Source organism: Octopus sinensis, linkage group LG13 (genome assembly GCF_006345805.1).
Source record: "Octopus sinensis linkage group LG13, ASM634580v1, whole genome shotgun sequence".
In the NCBI taxonomy this organism is placed as follows: Eukaryota; Metazoa; Mollusca; class Cephalopoda; order Octopoda; family Octopodidae; genus Octopus; species Octopus sinensis.
The window spans coordinates 49,832,984-49,858,921 of NC_043009.1; positions in this window are offsets into that span (position 1 = coordinate 49,832,984).

Here is a 25,938-nt window from a genome sequence, read left to right on the forward strand (position 1 = left end):
CAGAATGACTACAGTCCACTGACTGAACTCTGGTTAGACAGTAGAACTTTAAAAAATAAAACAAAGGAAACTATTTTTAAAAACATATTCCTATTATATGTACAATAATCTTTTATTTGTCACTGTTCAATTGTTTCTCATGTCCAGTACCAAAATTTGAGATTTTTGTCTTTTTACCATTGTTGTCTGCTCATGTATCATCATCATCATCATCATCATCATCATTATAGTGAGAGAAGATAAGTCAGCTAACAACCATCACTACTTAGTGGAGTGGTTTTGGTAAAGTTAGAACTCTGGATAGAAAGAATGGTTAGATACTGGGGTTATTACGTCTTCTAGATATATATAAACAATATCATCATGACAGTTGTGATAGAATCAGTGTTGACAATGGTGATGGTAGTGATGGTTGTGATGATGGTGACGATGGTGATGAACCTATTGTAAACATGGCTTATTTTCCAGTTGTTTGTCTTCTCAGTCCAGTTTTCTCAAATGTGTAGCAGCTAATGACAGATTAAGCCACTCAAATTCGAGCACAAAAGTGCTAATTTAGTTGCATTCTTTAAACAATCTTCATTTTGTTTTGTTTGCTGCTTATAAAATCTATGAGTAAAACCCTTAGAGAAGTGACCTTCCCACCACCACCACCACCACCACCACCACCACCACCACCACCACCACCACCACCACCACCATCACCACCACCATCACCACCACCACCACCACCATCATCACCACCACCACCACCTCCATCATTGCCGCCACCATCATCACATGGCCACTCCAGAGAGTACTTACATTAATTGAATGAAGGTTGTGAATGTTCATTTAAAAGTAATTCTGAAGAAATTACAAAACAGTAAATTAATTTAATTCCAGTTTAGGCTATAGTAAAAGAGAGTAACATATATTTAATTCTCAAAGTCTAAATGCAATATCGAAATTCATTTGATATTTTTCATCAGCAGTAACATTTCATTCTTATATTCTCATTGTTCAGAGTAATAATATTCCATACAGAATTAATTACATAGCACAGTGATTCTTCAGGTACTATGGCTAAAAAAAGGAAAAATGCTTTATTCTATTGTATGGATTCATGTTCTACATAGTATTAAATATTTATCTAAAATTATTTATTAAATATATCTTGGAAATGATGAAGCCTCTGTAGGTTACTCATCCTGCTAGTAACAGCAGCCAAAATCTCCCTCATATCACACATTACTGTGTTAAGAAATGGAAGGACAGAGAGATTGATATAGTTTTATGCATTCTGTGTTTGAAATATAAGATGCAGCAGGGAGAAGGAGGAGGTGAAAAAGAAGAAGGAGGTGGAGGAAGGGTGGTTGATCACACAGTCGAGCTCATGCCAAGGGTCTACTCCAGCTTATTCTTTAGAAAAGAAAAATGTTCCTCTATACTTATTAGTTACTCTCTTTTACTTGTTTCAGTCATTTGACTGCGGCCATGCTGGAGCACCGCCTTTAGTCAAGCAAATCAACCCCGGGACTTATTCTTTGTAACCCCAGTACTTATTCTATCGGTTTCTTTTGCCGAACCGCTAAGTGATGGATGGGGACGTAAACACACCAGCATTGGTTGTCAAGCAATGCTAGGGGGACAAACACAGACACATAAACATATACAGACACATACTTATAAATATATATACATATATACGACAGGCTTCTTTCAGTTTCCGTCTAAAAAGTCCACTCACAAGGCATTGGTCGGCCCGGGACTATAGCAGAAGACACTTGCCCAAGATGCCACACAGTGGGACTGAACCCGGAACCATGTGGTTGGTATGCAAGCTACTTACCACACAGCCACTCCTGCGCCTATGTTTTTTTTTATGTCTGTGCTGGCATGGTTTGGATGAGGCTTATTGAGGCAGTATTCTATGACTGGAAGCCTTCCCTGTCACCAACCCTTACTTGCTTTTCAAGTAAGGTATTTTCATTTCACTTGTATTCACACACCAAAACTGACAAACTATTTTACATATTGTTTACAAGAAAGGCAAATAAGTATCACTGTTTTGTTCAGCATGAATGTGAAAATACATACTCTTTACTCTTTACTCTTTTACTTGTTTCAGTCATTTGACTGTGGCCATGCTGGAGCACCGCCTTTAGTTGAGCAAATCGACCCCAGGACTTAATCTTTGTAAGCCTAGTACTTATTCTATCAGTCTCTATTGCCGAACTGCTAAGTTATGGGGACATAAACACACCAGCATTGGTTGTCAAGCAATGTTGGGGGAACATATATACACATATGACAGGCTTTTTTCAGTTTCCGTCTACCAAATCCACTCACAAGGCTTTGGTCGGCCCAAGGCTATAGTAGAAGACACTTGCCCAAGATGCCACGCAGTGGGACTGAACCCAGAACCATGTGGTTGATAAGCAAGCTACTTACCACACAGCCACTTACACATTCATGCACACAATATATATGTGTGTGTGTGTGTGTGTGTGTGTGTGTGTGTGTGCATGCGCATGTGCAAGCTGGCAAAATCATTAGCACACCAGGCAAAATGCTAAGTAGTATTTTGTCTGTGTTTATGCTATGAGTTCAAATTCTGCCAAGATCAACTTTGCTTTTCTTCCTTTGGGGGGATGATATAATAAGTACCAATTGAGTACTGGTGTTGATATATAATTGACTTAACTACTTCTGGGTATGATTACAAAAAAATTTTGCTTTCCTCTGCCAACCCATGTTGAATCAGTGTGGCAGTGTGGTGGAGGGAACATGCTGAGGCCTTTGTCCTGCCGTAGACCGAACATGGGCAATCCAATCCAATCCATAAATATATGTGTGTGTGTGTGTGTGCACACATGCACATATTTGTGCCTGTATATGAGTATTTATGTTTCACTTACTTTCATGAAAAGTGTTGAGCTAAAAAGTGACCTCTGTTGATATTACCTACTAACAAATTATCTTGTAGCTCTGCACTTTTAAAGATGAGTGGAATAAAATATTCACTACTTGAAAAACAGCAGGAAGGACACCAAGTAGTAAAGCAACACCTCAATACGTATTTGTTGATTTGTTGGACTCATACAAGCATGAAAAATTGGACGTAAAGATGAACATGATTACAACACTTTCACACTGAGTAAAAATGGACAAGAAATTTAATTCTATACAGTTGAAAAGGTCTTGACCAATTGAACCTGAAACTATATAAAGTTATAATTGTATTCTTTAATATACTAATCACTTTTCCTCTTTTAGCAACTTCTTTTCACACTAAATAAGCTTTTCTAAATTAAATTTTCAGAAAATTTCCAGATATGAAAAATCAAATTTGTTCTTTCATATTTAGGAAATTTCAAACTGAATACTTATTCAAGTCAGAAGAAGCAGAATCTGTTGTCTGTGAAAAAGATTTTGCAGTGAATCAGTTAAATATGGAGAATAGAAAGGGTTAAAAATATCCTTTTGGGGAGCTTCTATTCCATAAATGTACTATGTATAGGCATAAAAACCAATAAGAACCAATCTCACTGTACAATGATGTAGATAGGGCAGTAATGAAAGTGGTTGGTAGACATCAATAGAACATACTCGCTGAGATTCACCAATAGTTGAATAAAGTAATTGAAATTCTCAAGATTTTGAAATAGATATTCTGCTATATATTCAAAAATGTTATTTTTAACTCAACATTTCTGTAAGTTTCAACAACAAATTTGAGAGGACAGAAGCCAAGTTTTGTCAAAATTTCCAACATGAAACACTGGATTTATTATTAAATAATATGAAACTGAAAGTTTGAATCAGTAATTTACACTTCAATACAAATACAATAAACTACATTTTCAACTTGAAAAGAAAAGAAAAAAAGAAGGAAGGAAGGACTCTTTAAATGGTACATTTAAAGATATATTTAACTAGAAAAGGGATAATTTTAATGTAAAATTCAAACTTGAATGAAAAGACCTTAACATATATTTCATATTTTGAATAATGACTAAAGCATCACCGTTAAAGCATTATCCTTAAACATCCATTTTCCATGCTGGTATGGGCTGGATGGTTTGACTGGAGCTGGTAAGGCTGGGGGATGCACCAGGCTCCATTGTTTGCTCTGGTAAGGTTTCCACAGCTGAATACCCTTCCTAACACCGACCACTTAACAGAGTGTACTGGGTGCTTTTTTCATGGTACCAGCAGGAGTGCTTTTTAGGTGACACCAGCACCATTCTTTTTCTCTTCTAAGTAATTTATAGAAAAACATTTTAAAAATGTAGATGCAAACAGCACAGGAGTGGCTGTGTGGTAAGTAGCTTGTTTACCAACCACATGGTTCTGGGTTCAGTCCCACTGCGTGGCATCTTGGGCAAGTGTCTTCTACTATAGCCTCGGGCCGACCAAAGCCGTGTGAGTGGATCTGGTAGACGGAAACTGAAAGAAGCCCATCGTATATATGTATATATATATATATATGTGTGTATGTGTTTGTGTGTCTGTGTTTGTCCCCCTAGCATTGCTTGACAACCGATGCTGGTGTGTTTATGTCCCCGTTACTTAGCGGTTCGGCAAAAGAGACCGATAGAATAAGTACTGGGCTTACAAAAGAATAAGTCCCGGGGTCGAGTTGCTCGATTAAAGGCAGTGCTCCAGCATGGCCGCAGTCAAATGACTGAAACAAGTAAAAGAGTAAAAGAGAGTAAAGAGTAAACATGGCTGTGTAATTAAAAACCTCACTTTGCAACCACATGATTTCAGGTTCAGTCCTACTGTATGGCGGCACCTTGGGTAAGTATCTTTTACTGCAGCCCTGAGTCTACTAATGTCTTGTTTGTTAATTTGGTAGATGAAAATTGAGCGAAAGCTCATCATATATGTGCGTATGCCTTTATGTTTGTCTCCCTAACAATTTGACAACTGGTGGTGGTTTGTGTACATCCTTGTAACTTAGAAGTTCAGCAAATGGAACTGACAGAATAAATGCCAAACATAACATAAAATAAATAAACACTGGGGTTAATTTGTTTGACTAAACCCTTCGAGGCGGTGCTACAACATTGCTGCAGTCCAATGACTGAAGTAAGTGAAAGATAAACGAAAGATAAGAGTTTATCATTAAATCAAAACAAAATTTAATACCAAAATAGAAGTGAAGCATTGCATCCAGACTTATTTAGTTATCAGCTAAGTTATACAATAATGTATTTGTTATTTTATGAGTGGAAATTTGACCCTGAACAAGTGTGTGTATATATATATATATATATATATATATATATATATATATATATATTCTGCGTTGAATTAAGAAATGAGGACGAATGAAAGTTCTGTAAATAATAATAATAATAATAATAATAATAATAATAACAATAATAATTATAAGCAATCACTGTGTATTGGCTAAAGAGAATAGTTTATTATTGGGGCATATAAGCCCTTGACAGAAATAAGTGGGAATTAGTTCCCATGGGAATTGAACCCACATCTCTGCACTTATGAATATAAGAGGAGTGGGCTTGATTGCCATGCATACTAAAGCCCACTTTCTTCTGTCAGGGGCTTATATGGCCAAGTATTAGACTATCTTCTTTAGCCAATACATGGTGATTTCTTATAAGCTTTTAGGTATTATTTACAGTATATAAATATGTATATATGCATGTTGAACAGTAACTAGCTTAAATAAACATTAGTAGTAATATCCTTCTTAATAAATAACATGAATTGACTAATCATTTAGAATTATTTATCATGGCTTTGTTTTTAACAAGCATTAACAGGCAAAGAGTAGAAAGAGTTAACAGGTTCTGAAATATATTAATCCATCAAATGTTGTGTATTTGTTGAACAGACAAGAAGCAAGGACACGTCTGAATCAGATGTTCAGCTGTCAGTAGGTGAGTCAACAGTTTTACCTAATGTGCAACAACATAAGAGGCCAGTCCAATAATAACACCTGATGTACAACAGCCAGAATGCAATAAACAGTTGTATTGTATGTATAATGACCAAGAAACCAGTCAGCAGATGTACTAGATATACCAAATGTGCAACAGTCATGGTGCTAGCGAAAGGTTGTACAAGACAAGCAACAATCAAGATACTAGATGTTAGCTATAACAAATGCCAATCAACAATTGTTTTAAATGTGTAGAAGTTTACATTCCCACCAGATATTCATTATTAAAAGATGTACAGTAACTAGTCAAGTGTATAAAAGTCAGCAAAACAGTCAACTATTATACTAGATTTTATTCCAAATAGTCAGTTTATACATCTGTACTAGATTTGCAACTATATTCAGTTGACAATAAGATCAGGAGAAATAGTCGTTTGGTAAAGGGTATAGTAAACAAATAAACATGCAAATAGAAATAAAATTACTGTGCAATGTGATATGGGTCTTTTAGTTCAGGAAATCAAATACATCACAAAGTGTTTGTGTTGTCTTTAAAATAAATGCACTTTAACTTTCATTGACTCAGTTCATCTAGCTGTGGGAAATAGTTGAGAGAATTTATTTTTGCTGAGGAAGTTTACCAGTAAGTAATAGTCTGACAATGAGACCAGAAAAAAGTATTCGCCCCTCGTCTAGTAAATGATATGCAAAATAAATATGTGTGGTTAACAAAAATACATTAAAAAAAATAATTAGGAAGCAATAGTTAAAATCAACAGCAGAATTTGCATCCTACCACCTTCATCACCAGTTACAGAGTAGCTCAACACTATGAAAGAAGCTAGTCAATAGATACAGAAATATATTTTTGTTGACCCTTCTTTTTTTCTGAGGAAGTTTACCAGTAAGTAATAGTCTGACAATGAGACCAGAAATAAGTATTTGCCCCTCGTCTAGTAAATGATATGCAAAATAAATATGTGTAGTTAACAAAAATACATTTAAAAAAATAATTAGGGAGCTCTAGTTAAAATCAACAGCAGAATTTGCATCCTACCACCTTCATCACCAGTTACAGAGTAGCTCAACACTATGAAAGAAGCTAGTCAATAGATACAGGAATATATTTTTGTTGACCCTGAGCTTATTTATTAGTCGTGATCCTTAGCTTATTTATTATTACAGTGTGAAAATGTATGTAGAGATAATCTTAACAAAATTTGTTGACAGAGATTATAAGCCATTTCTAACTTACTGGACAGAAAAAGAATAGATAAGTAAATTATGTATCTAAATGGATCTGCTCCAGGTTCTTGCTACAGGGCATTTCATCAGTATTTTACAGAAGTGCTCCAAAAAAAGGTATCATGGGAAAATTCTTTCTTCCTTGCACAAACACCATACTATCTCAATTTCTCTCACATATGCATGCACACCTGCACACATGAAATACTTGCATAAAGTAAATATAGTGCAGAAGCTTTTTGAAGATTATAAAATAGGTGTGTGTGAGGGAGTGTATACCTACCTTTGAATGCATGTTGTAAGTATTTTATCCACAGATGCATGGACATGTATACATGCATCAGTTGCATTAAAGACTACAAATTGTTTATTTATAGATTGCTATGTAGGTAGGTATGTGATATTTGTTGATTTGCAATTTATTTAGATGATATTACATTAATTGGCAAAATTGGAAATATAATATTTATGGAATGGGAATTCATTCAGCTAGAAATTAAATATTGCAAGCAATTTTTTTTTTTAAATTACAAAAATAAAATATAATAAAAGACTAGAAATGCTAAAATAAAACAATGTTGAAGGCTGCTATTTAATCAGTAATCATTTTGGAAATAACATTTGGTTAGTGTGCGTGTGTTTCTGTGTGTGTATGTGTGTGTATGCATACGTGTGCGCATGTGTGCGCGCGTGCGAGTATCACAGAGAATAAAATATTTGCCATGTTGAAATATATTTTATGTCTCTCTCAGAACTAAACTGTTCAGAGACATCTAATGGAAAAATGATTCCATCTAATAGGAAAAAAATGTTCATGTAGGAATGAAATATTGAAATAGTCTAAATGCATGTAGCAAAATATTGTAGCGAGAGAGAGAGAAAGAGAGAGAGGGGAAAAGAAAGAGAGAGGGGGAGATAGAAGGAGAGGGGAGAGAGAGAGAGGAAAATGTGATTTACAGAAGATAAATTTTAACCCTTTTAACATGGGAAACCATACTTCAACAGGCATAATTGTATGCCATTTCTTTTAAAAGTAGCTGTAGGTGAACTACAAATCTTCCAGATATATATACAGAGGCAAATTTTTATACAGAACAGAAGGCAGTGTAGAGCAAGAGAAAGAGCAAGAGAGAGAGATTGAGAGAGAGAAAGATACAGAGAGAGAGAAAGATGCAGAGAAATTTTGCCATTGGTGGTGGGAGTGGTGTTGTTGATCAGTTAGATTACGATAATAGATGGACAGCAAGTGTCTATTAACAAGAGAAAATATGGAAGATCAGACAAAAGGACAGTGTCGGATATTATTTAAATTGTATTCCTAGTCACAGCTTGATCTGTAATTAATTGTAGTCAAGTCTGTGTTAATGAAGTATGAAGACAACCAGTTACCGAAACTAAACAGATACTGGAAACAAAAGATTTAATTAATATCAGAGAAATTACAACTTGAAATTTAAAAAAAAAATAAAATAAATAAACTAGAATAAAATTTTTAAAAAATAATAAAAGGAAAGAAAGCTTTTGTTTCAGATTATAAAATGGCATTGAGTGGGAAGATGCTGCTCTTTACATCACTGTTGAATGCATGATGTCTATTCGACATCATGCAAACATTGAAACAACCTAACTTCCATTAATACCAATCTCTTGTGAAGACAGTGTTCTGAAAAAGCAGCACAGTTATTTAATTGCCAGCCAAAAAAGAAAAATAAGAATCAGAAATCAGATAATGGTGATATCTGTATGTATTTTTTTGTTTTTTAAAATAAATAATTAAATAGCCTACTTTGCTAGATGTGTCTGACCAGCAACTGCCAAAGTAGAAACATTTCTTCACTGATCCACAAACTTTATGTAACTTGAGAGAAGAAACCAAGAAACTAAATCATTCTATAAATCTACAAATAATTATATCACTACTACGAAAATAGTTTATTCAGATATAAAGGGTAAATTATGCTGAGTGAATTATGTTCATCATCATCATCATCATCATCATCGTTTAATGTCCGTTTTCCGCGCTAGCGCGGGTTGGACGGTTCGACCGGGGTCTGGGAAGCCAGGGGCTGCACCAGGCTCCAGTCTGATCTGGCAGTGTTTCTACAGCTGGATGCCCTTCCTAACGCCAACCACTCCGCGAGTGTAGTGGGTGCTTTTTACGTCCACCGGCACAGGTGCCAGGGGAGTCTGGCATCAGCCACGATCGGTTGGTGCTTTTAACGTGCCACCGGTATGGAAGCCAGTCAAGGCGGCGCTGGCATCGGCCATATTCGGATGGTGCTTTTTATGTGCCACCAGCACAGAAGCCAGTCGAGGCGGTGCTGGCATCGGCCACGTTCGGATGGTGCTTTTTATGTGCCACCAGCACAGAAGCCAATTGAGGAGCCAGTTCTTGAAATAAATTTCAGGAATACTTGTTTACATAGAATATTTTGGTACCATTGTATGGTTAAGAAGTTTGATTTACAAATGTTTGGTTCTGAATTCAATGACAGTTGTACCAGTGGCATATGGTGGTTGTTGTATTGAGTGTGTTGCTATCAAATTTCAAGCAATGGTATAACAAAAGTTTTCTATTAAGTTTTGGGATTAAGCTAATGGGTAAGGTTCATATTTATAATGAATTTGTCATTTTCTATGGCTGGACAGAACACACCTGGCACACCTGGAATATACACCCCTGTTGTGTGTCACTTTGGGCAAGTGTCTTTTACTATAACACTGAGCATACCTATACCTTTTTGAGTGAAATTTGGTAAATGAAAACTGTGTATAAGCTCCTTGTATATGGTGTGTATGTGCATGTGTGTGAGTGCACGTGCATGCACGTCACTGATGTATATTATCAAAGGAAGTAAGTATTAAGGATGAAAAAAGAAATATCATTTTCATCTTCGCTTTCAGAAAAGCAATGAACCAATGATTGGCTTATTGAAAACAAGTAATTAATGATTTTACTTAGTATTCCTCAACTGTGGTATCAGCAATACATAACTAAGCTAACAATGCTTGAGAAATACACTAAGAAATTCAACTTGTTTAGAAACAAATTTTTAAAATAATTTCCAGTGATAATATGATCAAACATTTAAATTCCTAAAGGTATACAGACTTAAATATATTTAACCCTTTCGTTACTGTATTTATTTTGAGACGCTCTGTGTTTCTTTCAATTATTTTGAATATAACAAAGAATTTAGTAAAATAACTTAGTTATCATTAAGCTAGTGTTAGGAACATAAATTGTGACTAAGGTTTGGTGGAAGATTTTAATTCAAAATGTATGAAAACAAGACATTTGTACTCAGAGCCAGAGCCGGTTTCAGCCAGGTTGGTAACAAAAGGGTTAAACACATGGCAAATATATGGACTTATATACTGAAAATAATATACATATTTTGTTTTCCCTATAAAAAATGATTGATTGATTACTAATTAACATTTCTTTTATCTGTTCAAATCTGTTTAGTATTAGGAAACAAGCGTACCAGTAATATGCCGAGATTAAACTAATTTATTACATCAGTATTATATCAGTAAATCTGATTGCTTCATTCATCCTGTCAAAGTGGGTAAAGAAGGAATAGGTATGTTTTCTCCTCAGAAATCGACATTCATGCTTCTTTACATCATTTGAAATGAAACTGCCATTCCACAGAGGACTTTGGTCCATTTGTAAAAGAATTATTACCTTCCGACAATATCAAGGAATAAAGAAAAGTGCAGGAGAAGCTGTTTTTACTTTTTATGGAAACACAGCAGTACAAGGTTTGTAACATGGCATAAAAATATACATCAATGAACGAACAGCAAAGAGTTTCAAAAAACACACACACACACACACACACACAAAAAAAAATTAAGAATGCTTGGAAATGAAAGAAAAAGGTTTTTATTATCTTCATCATAAATTTCACCACAGCCATTGAAGCAACTAGCTCTAACATCATCATCATCATCTTCACCACCACCACCATCACTGTCACCATCACTGTCACCAACAACACCACCAACACCACCACATCATCATCATCACTGTTGTCATCAATATCATTACACAGTTATCGCTAAGCTCTTTGCTTCAATTATTATTGTTGAATCTTTCATCTTTCTAAGTGATGAAAAACCCAAATGTTATCGCTTATGTTATCTCTTATGTCATAATCAACAAAATTTGAAGAACAGAGTCAAATGTCAAGATATGAAACAACTATTGACATATTTTTGGAGGTGCGGCTGGGAAAAACAACAGATCTATCAAATTCTACTTAAAATGAAAAGGATGAAATGAGGAAAGAACCTTATTTCATCACTATATATTCATGTACATTTGAGTATGTCAATATATGAGTGTATTGCAATGTAACAAAAATTGCATGTATATGTGTGCATGTGTGTGTGTGTGTGTGTGCATGTACATGGTGTGTATATATAGTTATTCATGTATATGCATATTTAATGGTGAAACTGTGTTGATGCTAGAGAGTATGAATATATATTATCTTAGTGAGTGCATGTGAGTATATGCATGTGTGTGTGTGTGTGTGTGTGTTTATGTACATGTTAGTGAATGGAAATGCACATTTGTATGAACAGGATGAACAGATAAATATAGGAAAGAGAATACAGAAGTCTTGTTTAAAAGAAACAGAGGAAGCAATTGCTTTTAGAATACTGATTGTTTCACTTCCAATATCAGGTAAAGGAATAAAAGAAACATACTCTCTCTCTCTCTCTCTCTCTCCTCTCTCTCTCTCTCTCTCTTTCCATTTGACACTGGGCTGAAGATAAAGAGAATCTTTATGTAGTCACACAACCTATTAAAAATAGCACCCAAATCAAATGCAAAATAACATAATACAATCTGAAATAATGATGATGATGATGATAATAATAATAATAATAATAATAATAATAATAATAATAATAATAATAATAATAATGATACATCTCTTAAATATAGAACTGAATAATAATGATAATAATAATAATAATAATAATAATAATAATAATAATAATAATAATAATAATAAAATGGGTATATTTGACAATGTAGTCTCTGATAATATAAAAGATGAAATGTTCATGGCTGGAATGCCTTCGATCATATGTCCTTTAGCTGATCAAATTTGACTTGGTGTTAAACAGCGACAACAGCCAAAGAATTTCAAGTAAATATGGATAAACAATAAAAATCAGTCAGGCTTGGAAGGACTTCATGTTGTTTTTATGCAGAGTATTACTAAAGACTCATCAGAATCAAGTTGTCAAAGAAAAATTTTATTGGTTAGATTATAAACCAGCAACAATGATTTAATTTCCATTTCTACTTAGAAAAAAAAACAAAAACATATTGGTTTGCCACTGCTTGGCCAGAGCATACTTGGAGCTAAACAACAACTATAGATGGCCCTTAAAACCCTACTTGATTATAAACAACAACAAAATGAACATGAAAATCTCCTTTGTTGGACTCTGCAACTTGCTAACTTTGAAAATATGAATTTTACCTTTTTAGTATTTATGAAGTTTGTTTTAGATCTGTGTAGTTTTGTGTTCCATCCCACTATAAAGCAATCTCTAGCAAATTTTTTATATACTTCAAGAAAGCAGGTGGAACATAGAATATATCTTTCCTTTTGGGAAAAAATTGACAAAGATGAAGTTTACTCATGAATTCTTTTATGCTTTTACTTGTTTCAGTCATTTGACTGTAATCATGCTAGAGCACCACCTTAAAGGGTTATAGTCAAAGAAATCAACCCCAGGACTTGATCTTTGTAAGCCTAGTACTTATACTATTGGTCTCTTTTGCTGAAACACTAGGTTACAGGGACATAAATATACCAGCATCAGTTGTCAAGTGATGGTGATGGAGGCACAAAACACATATATACGACAGGCTTCTTTCAGTTTCTGTCTATAGAATCCACTTACAAGGCTTTGATCGGCCTGAGGCTACAGTAAAAGATACTTTCCCAAGGTGCCACGCCATGAGACTGAACCTGGAACCATGTGGTTGGGAAGCTAGTTTCTTCCCACACAGCCATGGAACAGAGAGGAACTTAACAAGGCTGATTTTGTGCTTTGTGTTGGTGAAGGGAGAAAACAACTGAGTTCTGATAGCAAGATTGAACTTTAAAATGATGGTCAAGATTGTATCAAACAAAAGTGAAGTAATAAACCAAGATTTTGGGAAACTATTGGACCTGGCAAAATTTCTGGTATCCAACAATAACTATTTTGTATCAATTCTGTTGTCAATTCTATAATTGAGAAAATTGTCAGCATATTTAATGAAGAAAAAGTATTGATTCCAGCAAGAATAAAGACAATCCGTTATCTAATCAAATCCCTAAATAGCTGTATCTTTGGAGGAGTGCCCTTCCCCTCATACTGTGACATTGAAAAAGGGGAATGCTGTAATATCTACAAAATTTTAAATAAGGGGAATAGGCTTTGCGATGGAACAAGATTTTGCATGACTAATTAAAGCAGATTATTATTACAGAACATGAACATTATGGAAAACTAGTCATCGTGCCAAGAATTAAGCTGAAACATTATAACACAACTGTCTTATTCGCTTTCATGTGGTGACATCTTCCAGTTCAAATAACTTTCACAATGTTAATCACTGGTCTGTTCTTACCCATTGATATCTATTTATAGACAGTTAGTATGTTGCTATATTAGGAACTACACAGAGTACTGCTCTGTTTTACATGTGGGACATTGCCTTCCTCAGCTGTTGGCTGGACATCACAATGATTTTTAGCACCTTTTGAGAGTACCAATTTGCTCTTGTGGCACCAAACAGCCTTGATGCTATCAAAAAATGTGCAAACCCTTTTTGGCTTACATCATAAACACACAATTACCTTCTTTTCATCCATGCAGCCAATGTTAGAAAAAGTACCCTATATCATGTTGTTGAAGCTTTCCAGTGCTAAAACTTCCTTAGCTTCTATAAAACCCAGATATTTAACTGAGATAGATTTATGACATTCATGCATATGTTTTGGTATATCATTTATTTCAATAATCACTCATTATTTATCATCATTTAATACATAATAGCCAGGCAATCCATAAAATAAGCACATATTTCTTATTTGAAAAATATCACATATTGAAGAAGTTCTAGAAGAATGATATAGCACTTTCTCTAAAGTAAATCACTAAAAGTCAGTAGATAATTATAATAATTAGCATATTTTAAAATTTCAAATAAACTTGAACTCAACTTGAAAATGAAAATTTAAATTTGAAAAGAAAAGAAAATTCATTTTTCAAAATTTCATTTTATAATTCTTTGCTGATTCAAGTTTGGATTTCATATTTTGAACTCCCCCGTCTCTTTAATTTTGGTTTATACGAAAAACAACTCAACATTTATCAATATATTTCACACTTCAAACAATAAATAAAATTAATAAAAAATATATAAAAGAGAAATAAATAAAATTTGAATTGTAATTCTCTGGTTATAACTTATAACTAAGAAGAATTACACTACAATGATAGCATTAATCTAGTCATGTGGAAATATATATCTTTTTAAAAAGATAATTTTCAATTCTCAAGTTTAACAAGTGCTATAAAATATTAGATTGTATGTATTTTGGAAGTCATCCATACAAAATATTGTAGTGTCGAATAATATTAATATTAATAACAATAATAATAGTAATAATAGCAATAGTAATATCCTATTTTCTTTCTCTTTTTTTTTTCGTATTTTCTCTTTTTTTTTTGTATTTATGTATTTACTTTATAAGATATTTTAAAAACATAAAACAATGGTTTTATTGTTGCTTCACTACAGTTATCTTTAAAACATTGAGAACACTTACCATTTCTTGGGAAAAGACAAACAGAAAATTCCAGTTAAAAAGATTTTTTAAGTACTTACCTAAAAAATAAAAGAAAACAAAATTGAAGTTAGATTTATTGAAAATCAAGACAGAAAATAATTTTAAATATAAAATAAAAGTCACATCAAATTAGATTTTATCAGTTGATGACATTTATAAGATTTATTTTCCTTTATTAGAGTTCTCATTGAATTCATTTCAATTTAGATAGAATTTACTGAATTGATAAAGGCGGCAAGAAGTGGTCAGTTTATATACATCCTGTCACCACCATTACATTGTAATCAAGACACTTAACTATGAAATGGCCATCCACTTACCTGTAGATAGATAAAGTACAGTACAACCAACTACCACTCATGAATGAGTATGGCTTAGTAGCATGTATTTTTTGCTAATTATTTTGTATGACTACGGAGTTGGAAGCATAGATAACTTTTTTCCCCAACAGCAATCTCCTATTTCCTCCCACCTACTCACTGTGAAACCTACAGAACAGCCAGGATGTAACAGTTAGAGGAAGAGAAGGGTGCACCAGTACCTGGCTGGTACTCATTCATAGCTGAGTAAACTAAAGCAATATGAAATGAACTGCTTTGCTCAAGGATGAAAGATATTATCCATTCGCGGAATTGAACCCATAATCTTATGATAATGAGCTGTATACACAAACAACAAAGCTATGCAGCTAACATAGCTGAATATTTAATTAGCTTAAAGTGCTGAGACCAACCCCACCAGAAGGCACAGTTTGAAAGAAAAGTTCAGGTTTTAAAGCTATCTTGTTCTGCAGACACTACTTGAAGTCTTAGATGACATCTCCTTATGATTCAATATAAAACTGCAGATACAACACCTTTGATTAGACACATACACTAGGAAAACAATAGTATTTAGTGACAGGTCTTACTTTTCCCTGCTTTTATGTTTTCATTTTATCTTGAGGCAATGACAAAAGACCGGGACCTCTGGAGATACACTGTGACTGTGAAGACCCGACAAATAAAGTGAGTTCACAGCTGTATCCTACATCAGTTTTGCATAACCAGCCCCAGCCCATTCAAAAGTACCTTGGATCATGAGACGACCTGCTGTGCTTACCTTGGATCGTAGGGCGACCTGCTGTGCTTGAGGAGACCTATTGAGTCAAGTACATCAACATCAAAATAAAAATCAAATGGAAATTGTAGATGTGATACCTATGCCGGTGGCACGTAAAAAGGACCATCCGAACAAGGCTGATGCCAGCACCACCTTGACTGGGTTCCATGCCGGTGGCATGTAAAAAGCACCCACTACACTCACAGAGTGATTGGTATTAGGAAGGGCATCCAGCTGTAGAAACACTGCCAGATCAGACTGGAGCCTGGTGCAGCCTCCTGGCTTCCCAGATCCTGGTCGAACCGTCCAACCCATGTTAGCATGGAAAACAGATGTTAAACGATGATGAGGATGATGAGTTACTTGTTGTTGTCTAATTCTAGGTTAACCTTAGAGGAACAGATCTATGATCACAGACATAGTAGCTATAGTCAACCTTTCTCTTGATTTTCTTTTTTCCAAAATAATATGTCTAGAATTACATTATAAAGTGCATCCTTCCTTTAAGATAGCAGTGTGCAATTATGGAGAAGATTTGGCTACTATTTCTAACAGTTTGATCACATAAAGGCTCCCTTGCTTGCTCATCTTTAGTTTTTTGTCTCATGCAGTAAGAACTATAAATCAACAAGTAATCAATTAAAATCAATGACCCAGTTTCTAGTCTCATCTGAAGCTATTTCACTTATGCCATTTATGCCTTTAAGAAAACCCTGACATCACATCTTTTCTTTTCTTCATTATTAAACTGAGGCTTCATATGAAAAGAAACCAGTACATTATTCTTTCTTTTTTTCATTTTTTAAAATCTTATTTACAGATTGAATATTTGAACAATTCCTTCATTAGGGATATTCCACAATGGGTTATTTCTTCTATTAGCTTCAAGAAAATAGAATTTTAGAAAATAACTGTCTTGTAATAAATGCTGTCAATAGGCTGTGTACAAATATTTCAGCTTAGTATTATTGAAAGCCTCACCAATTATACTCTATCTTAGCTAGGTACACCAACGAATACTGTCTTTCTTTAATAAACCAATCTACACAGGACAATACGTGAGCTTGTACACGATAAACTAGCCAGCTAAAAAGAGCAATCAAATTTTCATCAAACCACATCCTACCATCTTTAAAAAAGGAAGAATATACTGGATATGTCATCATTATCATTGTTCGACCGTGGTCGAGACAATGGAATTTACTATGCTACGCCAGACTTCACGGTCCATCATGGCATTACGGAGGTCCTGTTGCTGGATGCCTGTATCCCTGGAGATTACATCAGGGTAGGAGAGTGTGTGCCCTCTGGTATTGCGAGTAGATGGCTTCCAGAGGAGAAGAGTAGAAATTACCTCTTTTTCAGCTCTACAACAATGTCCAGCAAACTGGACTGTGCATGAAAACACACACACACAGAAAAAAGAAAAAGTGATGGCTGGCACCTTTGATCATAGCTCTGTTAATCAGAAGAACCCAGTGTAAATAAAACAACAAACCTATTTACAGCTAAATTGAATGGATCATTGAGAGTTTAGTGGCCAAAGACCAAGAGATACAACAGTAATGGTTAAACCGATCTTTCAGAATGCAAGCCAACATCTTAACAACCACAACAGTTCCTTCCACCTCTCTCACAGCTTAACAACCACAACAGTTCCAAATCTCTCACTCTTCTGCCATGAATAGAAAAGCAAAATTTTACTTCAGAATTGTTGATATTTTAATCAAGATGGAGCTGATTAGTTAGATCATAGATTTAATGGAAGAGGAAAATGAGATTCTTAACTGGTTTAATATGACCTTATGCAAACTGTTATTCAGTTTTGGCTTGTAGGTTGAATGATAGCCTCTACCATCCCTAACACAGATAATTTAAATGGAAAGTTACAAAGAGAACAATAATACAAGGATCTTTTATGAATGATTCAAGTCCCTGGAGCTGTAATAAGCACTGTTACTAAACCAACGAGGAATAGCTTTGTTCATTTTCAATCACACTCACAATAATATCTTGTTCTAATAGTTCACCCTGATTACAGACATGAAACATACTTCTGTAGTTGTATCCTAATTAAAAGGTCAAAGTTCAGAAAAACTCAACAAGCTGGTATTAACAGTAGTTATCTAGAGTATGCCTATGTGTATGTATGTTTGTGTCCATATGTGTGAGTGTGTTTACTTTGACACAAAACTTAGGTCATTGGTCAAAGGCTAACATTTACAGGAACATAAGTGAATTGGTGTAAGTGGTTTTAGTGAATTGTATCTGTGGTGATTAACAAGGGAACAATGGCACATCCTGATTTGTAGTAATTTACAACTTCTTCAGGATATTTTACACAACATGAGAGTTAAGAAACCAATTGTATTCTTCAATACAAACCTTACTGTGTATGGGATAACAGCAATACAGCATTAGATCATTTGTAGGAATAACAAATAAGGATGATAATATAATAGAAGAAAGGTTTCATATTCCATGGTTATGATTAAAGTAGGAATCTTTCTGCAATTTAAGATATTTCCTTAGTAATGACAGACAACGACTTGCTACTGCTGACCAGCACCGGTGGCACTGCCGGCACCACTATGTACAAGAGAAATCTCCAAGTTTGTGAGATCAAATTGAAGGCATGCAATTTTGCTGTCTCTCTAGGTATGATAGTTTAAACATCTCTGGCTTACAAAGCCAATGGAAATAAATATCAGCCTAAAGTTATCTGCAACAAATTAGTAACATGTCCAAGGGAAGATGAAGATTTGCCTCTCATTTCCTTTAAATAACAGAGTACCCTACAGTCCCTTAAATACATTTATAGTCAAAAGGAATTATCTCTTCTTAATTAAAACTGGCAAAAGGTCAGTTTAAATAGCATATTTTCCCCTCTATACCTCTCTCACTTGTTCTCACCCTGCTATTGTTCAATCACTGTTTCCATTCATCAATTTCTTCCACCAGTTCAGATCACATATTTAAAAGTTCAAAGAAGAACTCACAGGATATCCCTGCCAATCAGAGAGGACCTTAAAAGTCACTGTGTTTACGATATAAAAAATCTCAAAATACGATTATTTATTGTATATCACTATCAGACATCTCTCATCTATCTAGAGTTGTTACTATTTCAGCATTGCTGAAGATTGTATAATTGTATTTACATACACCACCTTTGTTGACAACTTATATTAATTCTTTACCAAGCTTTCTTTCAAAGCAGTTCTCATAGGAAGAAAAAGCAAAGCAATATTTCTTTTTAATTATTTTTAAATTGGAATACAAACATGACATTGTTAAGGTGCAAATGAGACATGTTGATTATCTGAGCTGATTAAAGCTGTTTTAACACTTCATTACTAATTAATCAAATCTAACTGCAAAATGATTAACCATCTAAATATTATCTAGGGTTGATTATGCTTAATTTTGGCAAAGTAGCAAAAATCTGTAATGCTGATTTGTTGTATCAAAATGTATGTAAGAAAATGTGAGAACAAAGAAACAAATAAATCAAGAATCAAAAAGATGCAGAGTGAGATACTGTGATGTTTTGAACAGAAAATATGGTTAATTTACTATAGGATGAGCTTTGACTACAACGAATCAAACTTCAGCAATAGCAGGAAAGTCAGGCCTTAAAAAATTTTCCATCATGCAGCAAGCAGAGTGTGTAATGAATCTACATAGGAGTACTTTTTGCAGAGAATAGTTTTTCTATAAGACTTGAACCAAACCAAAAAGGCTGCTGAAACCTACAGAATTAAGGTTGGGATACTGGTGTAGTCATTAAAGTTTGGATATCACATCTTTCAGCAATCATTAGAGTTAAGTTACATACAACTTCATACACACACACACACACACACACACACACACACAGACACACACACACACACACAGACACACACACACGTTAAATCTGCTTTAGGAATCACAGATATTAATTCATTGAATATGATATGGCTACAAAATATTTTGTACATTTTTTTTCTCCTTTACTTTTCTCTCTCTCTCTTGAAGATACACTATCTTCTTTTTTTCAAGAATTCTTTCTCTTTACTTATTATTAGTATTACTTTTGCAGTTTTGCAGTTTTGTGGTTTCCAGATGATGTAAATATGTTGTTATATACATTGGTACTAAGCTTACATTTTACTTTCACATTTTTCTAAGTTATTTATTTTGTGAATATTTTTTTTTAACAAACATATGTTAGATAATTAGGGAGAGCAGGAATGCTAGCTAAAGTATTTGCCTACCTTTAATTAAATTGCCTGGAAAGTAACCCAGGCTTTAGGTATGAATTAGCTTGCTTCAGATGTGAAAATGATATGTAACTCATAAGAAGAAAGGAAACAAAAATTAACAAAATTTAAAAGTATGTAAAAAAAAAACAAACAAAAAGAACCATATAGATATATCCTCCCAAAATTCACATTAAAGAAGATTGTTAATATATTCCCGTCAGTAGTAGATATGTGTCTATATCAGAGGTGTACAGCTTCAATGATACATACATATGTATATATATATATACATACATACATACATACGTACATATATATATATATATATATATATATATAGTGATTTTATAAGTAGTAGAGTCAAGAAATCTGGCTCTGCATTGTAGAAGTATAAGAGGAATAATATCTATCATTATTGCAGTTATTATATAAAGTAGTGTCTTAATGCAACCCAATTCTGTCAGTGTGTGCATGTGTGTAAGCACAAGTTGGATGATACTGTCTGCAACAGAACATTTTTTCTCTCTCTATCTCTCTCTCTACTAGTTTTCTAATATGTACCATTGACCACACCAACCCGTTTTTCAAATTTATTCATAATTCATGTTCCTATCGCCATACACTGTCCAATGCCTATGATGTTTTGAAGCACACATATATTTAGTTCATTTCAGTATGTGCATGGAATAGGTGCAAGTGTGGCAGTAGTTGAAAAGATTGCTTCCCAACCATATGATTTTGGGTTCAGTTCCACCGAGTGGCGTCTTTGGAAAATGTCTTCCACTATAGCCCCAGGTCAATCAAAGTGTTTAGAGAGGATTGAGTGGATGGAAACCAGAAGAAACCCATCATATGTATGCAGGTGTGTGTGTTTGTGTGTGTGTGTGTGTGTGTGTATGTGTGTGTGTGTGTGCGTGCATGTGTGTGTCTTTGTCTTGGAATCACATCATAGTTGAAAATGATTGTCAATATCTTACAAGCAGCGTCATTTATTTGCAGCATTCTGCAAGAACATGTCTGGCCATGAGGAAATATTACCTTGCTCGAGGGTAAGGGACATGAAGGGCACCCAGCTGTAGAAAATCTACCTCAATAAACTCTTCCCAACCCAGGCAAACATGGAAAAGTGGACATTAAAATGATACTGAAGTGGACGATCATATGTATGTGTGTGTGTGTGTGTGTGCATGCACATATATGCATGTATATACACACACACTCACATATATAATTACATATTGGGTAGACTTGTGAAATAAGTTTGAAATAATGTGAGATGACTTACAAAGCAAATAAAAAAGGAAATAGAACAACAGTTGAAGCTTTACCTTATGTTTCAATATTTTGGGGTTAGGAGCCCTTCTTCATGTAAGGTAAAAATTCCAGTTGTTCTGTTTTTTTTTCTTGTAGTCTACTTTGTAATTTTATCTTGCATTATTTTGACCATACAAGTTTATCTAATGTAATATCACACAATGCTTCATCCTTGCTATTTGATTTTATTATATCTGTGTGTGTGTACTCTCTCTCTCTTTTACTTGTTTCAGTCATTTGACTGTAGCCATGCTGGAGCACCGCTTTTAGTCAAACAAATTGACCCCAGGACTTATTCTTTGTAAGCCTAGTACTTATTTTATCGGTCTCTTTTGCCAAACTGCTAAGTTACGGGGATGTAAACACACCAGCATCGGTTGTCAAGCGATGTTGGGGGGGGGGACAAACACAGACACACAAACACACACATACATACATATATATATATATACACATACATACATATATATATATACATATATATACATATATATATTTATATATATATATATGTGTGTGTGTGTGTGTTCATGATGTTAATCTTCAGCCATTTTGAATTTGAATGAGAGAAGTCGATAGTTACTACCGTAAGCTGGGTTGCACTTGGTCAAGGAAGGTCATGTGGTGTCGCAGTTTGGTGTTGGTATAAAGTGGTTAAGGTGTTGTACTCAAGATTGTAAGACTGTGGTGTCAATTCCTGGACCAAACGATATGTTGAGCTCTTGAGCAAAGCACATTTCACGTTGCTTCAATGCCCTCAGCTGGCGTAAGTGAGTACTCCGGCAATGGACAGAGTCCTGTCCAAGGGGTAATATATGTGTCACAGAATTCAAGAAACTGATCTGATGAGATTTTTGCTTTGGAAAGCCCTCTGATTCTTTTAATATGTGTATCATACCTCCCTCTTTTTATTACCCTATCACCACTGTCTCTCTCATTTCTGCCTCTCTTCCATACTGTCGCTTCATCACTCTCTTTCAACCTTCATATTCATACCTCTTTGACCAGCTTATCCAAAATTATCTGCTGCAATCACCTCTTCTACCCACTTTATTGACTGCACTGACCAGAGGAACAAATAGTGACAATATTTTGGCATGACACCAGCACTATAAAATTGCCTTGTATATTTGCAGGACATAAGCTAACTTTATTAGTGTTGGTATTATGATAAAATACAACCAATGCACTATTAGAAGTTTATTACTTGTCAAGGGCATGATAACATTTCTAGTGCTGAGTGCCATAATAAAATGCACAGAGTACACTCTGAAGACTAGAGTTTCCAATTGGGTTTCCAGCAACTCAAATCAATCATCAATTAGGTGATAAGAAGAAAACTAGGATTTGAACCTGTTGTCTATAATATCACTGAATACAGCAACAGGAGCTCCATTAAAATTATTTGTTTGCTGAACTGTTGCGGGGCAAATATTTTTACATCTAGAGAATATCAAAAGCATTGACAATAACAATACAGAAGAAAGTTCTCATTCTGAAATGATTTTAACGTAATGATTTTAATACAAAAAACAATAAAAATTTACAAAAAAAAAAATCAATAAAGAGTAAAGAAAAAAAAAAGCAGTTTATATGATTGGAGTAGGTTGGACTGGCAGAGAGTGATCTATCAACACACTTGTGCAAATATAAATAAAAAGTGAATAAAAAGAAAAAGAAAACTAACACCAATTTTTGCGGAAGTTTTTATGACAGACCAGCATTATTGTTATTAATGATAAGGTTTAGATTTTTCTCTTTCCATCTCTTCTGCCCTTTCTACTCTCTCTCTAACTCTCTCTTTCTATCTCTCTGTCCTTTTTACTTTCCACCTCACCCTATTGACACAATCCTTTCTACTCTCTCTCTTATTCTTCCTCCATATCTTCCCCATCCCAAGTTAAATTATAACCCTTTTTGTGAAGTGTCAGGAAATGATATTTGCTCAGTAAGGTGACAAACTGGAAGCCAAAGCAAGAATCCAGCTGCTAGCAGCCATATTTTCACAGGTTTTATTATGTCTTATTTACATAACTCTTGTACTAAGCAGTAGAGGTATTCCCCGAGAAACAAGAGAGGGAAAGAAAGAGAAATCTAACTATTCCTTGAACTACCAAACATCTGAATAGTTATATCTTAATTGACATGGTTGCTTTTGCATGTTGCCTATAATAATATGTAGTCTGTTCTGAGGTAGTTCTCACACAAGATACTTTATCTATTTTATAGACTGATACACATGTTAAATATTTGAGTAGCAATTTTTCCTGAGTGAATTCCTAAAAGAGACATTGCAATATTGATTAAAAGTGTCACTAGATAAATTCTATTTTCACACATCAAACAGAAATTATCTTCATTGGTAACAAGGAACCGTCGTAGAGAACGGCATACTCCACGCTGTTTAAGTTGCTACAGAAAGACTTTCTTTTTTGTTTGAAGAACTGGTTCAATTTTATATTTACCACAATAACTAACTGATATTGCTGTGGTTGTTTAACCCCAGGTCAATCTTGTTTGAGTAGACTTATGATCAAAGTCATTCCAGCCATGACCAACCGTGACCAAAAATTTTTATATCAGAGACTATAAAGAAATATATAATATAGTCTCTGATATAAACACAGAGGGACAAACAAGGACAGGCAAACAGATTACGTCGACCCCAGTGCGTAACTGGTACTTAATTTATCGACCCCGAAAGGATGAAAGGCAAAGTCGACCTCGGCGGAATTTGAACTCAGAATGTAACGGCAGACGAAATACAGCTACACACTTCGCCCAGCGTGCTAACGTTTCTGCCAGCTCGCCACCTTATATATTATTACTATATTATATAGTATATACTTTTGCTTGTTAGGAGAGAAAAATGTAATTTCAGAGAAATTCATTGCTATATCTCTCAGGTCTAATAACCATGTAGAGAGACACTGTTATTGGTTCATAGCCAATATCATAATAATAAGGGCTGTATTAAGTGCTACACACCAATACATACATTCAACAATCATGAAATAACAATTTTTAAAAACTTTTATTGCAACTAATTAGTATTTATTTAATGTCAAAAGAAATCAATACTAAATATCAAACAAAGGACAGTTTATTTAGGATAAATATATTATTTGAAAATTTATTTGAAAATTATAACAATATATTACAAATGTTGATAATGTTTTAATATGTGCCAACACACAGCGCTAACCACAGCTTTTGTTTGCTAATAATTAGTGTCAAACTAAGCTGTAACTTTGCATTGTTGTATCAAAATAAAATGAAATGTGTCTTTACCATCATGTCTATCTAATTTAAATGTATATATGTGACTGGGCATCCTGAGTTGCATGCTGATCACTGCATGCTTATATATGGTTGCTTGAATTACCAAATATAGCAGCTAAGTCTCTTCCAAATCAATCACACCCTACAGTCTTATGAAAAAGTAAGGGATACATTAGGTAATGTAGTCCCATAAACACTATATGTGAATAAAAATTTGGATGATGATGGAATGCATTCAATCATTTGTCTGCTTGGTTGAAGCAAACCTGGAGCTAAACACTAACAACTGGCTTCTATTCATCCTTATAAATGACAATGCATTAATAAAAATATAGGATAGGGCCTTTTGGGTCTTGTAGCAATAGTATTAATACAGCAGTAGATCAAGAGCATGTAATTTTATTTTAATATTTATAAACATAAAGAATTTTATGCATCTTATTTCTTTGAAAATACCTGCCATTTCATAACCAAAAATTATCCAGGCCAAAGCTGTTGCCGATTTGGTTTAGGGCAGGGGTTCTCAACTGGGGTCCATATAAGATTTTGTTGTTAAAATTTATGTGCAATAAATTGCTTATATTTGTACTTTACACAAAATATTTTAATTTCTTTATACAATTCTCAATAATATCTAATTATAAAAATACAGCAGTATATTTTTTTACACATATCAAGAGGCTATGAAAAGCCCAGTAGAGTAAAAAGGGAATCAAAGGAATCCATAAGCAAAAAATGGTTGAGATACATTGGTTAAGAGCATGCAATATGTACTATGATCACACATTGAACAGTATATAGGCTATCTAGGGATGTTGCTTAGTTGTACAATCTATGCCATCTTACGATGAAAACTTATTTAGCTTGAGAAGTAACTTCGCTTCCAAATATTCTAACAAGTATGGACAGGTTACTTTCAATTTCCTAGTGATGCCATGTAACCTGTTGGGTGATTAGTGACTACCCATCCACA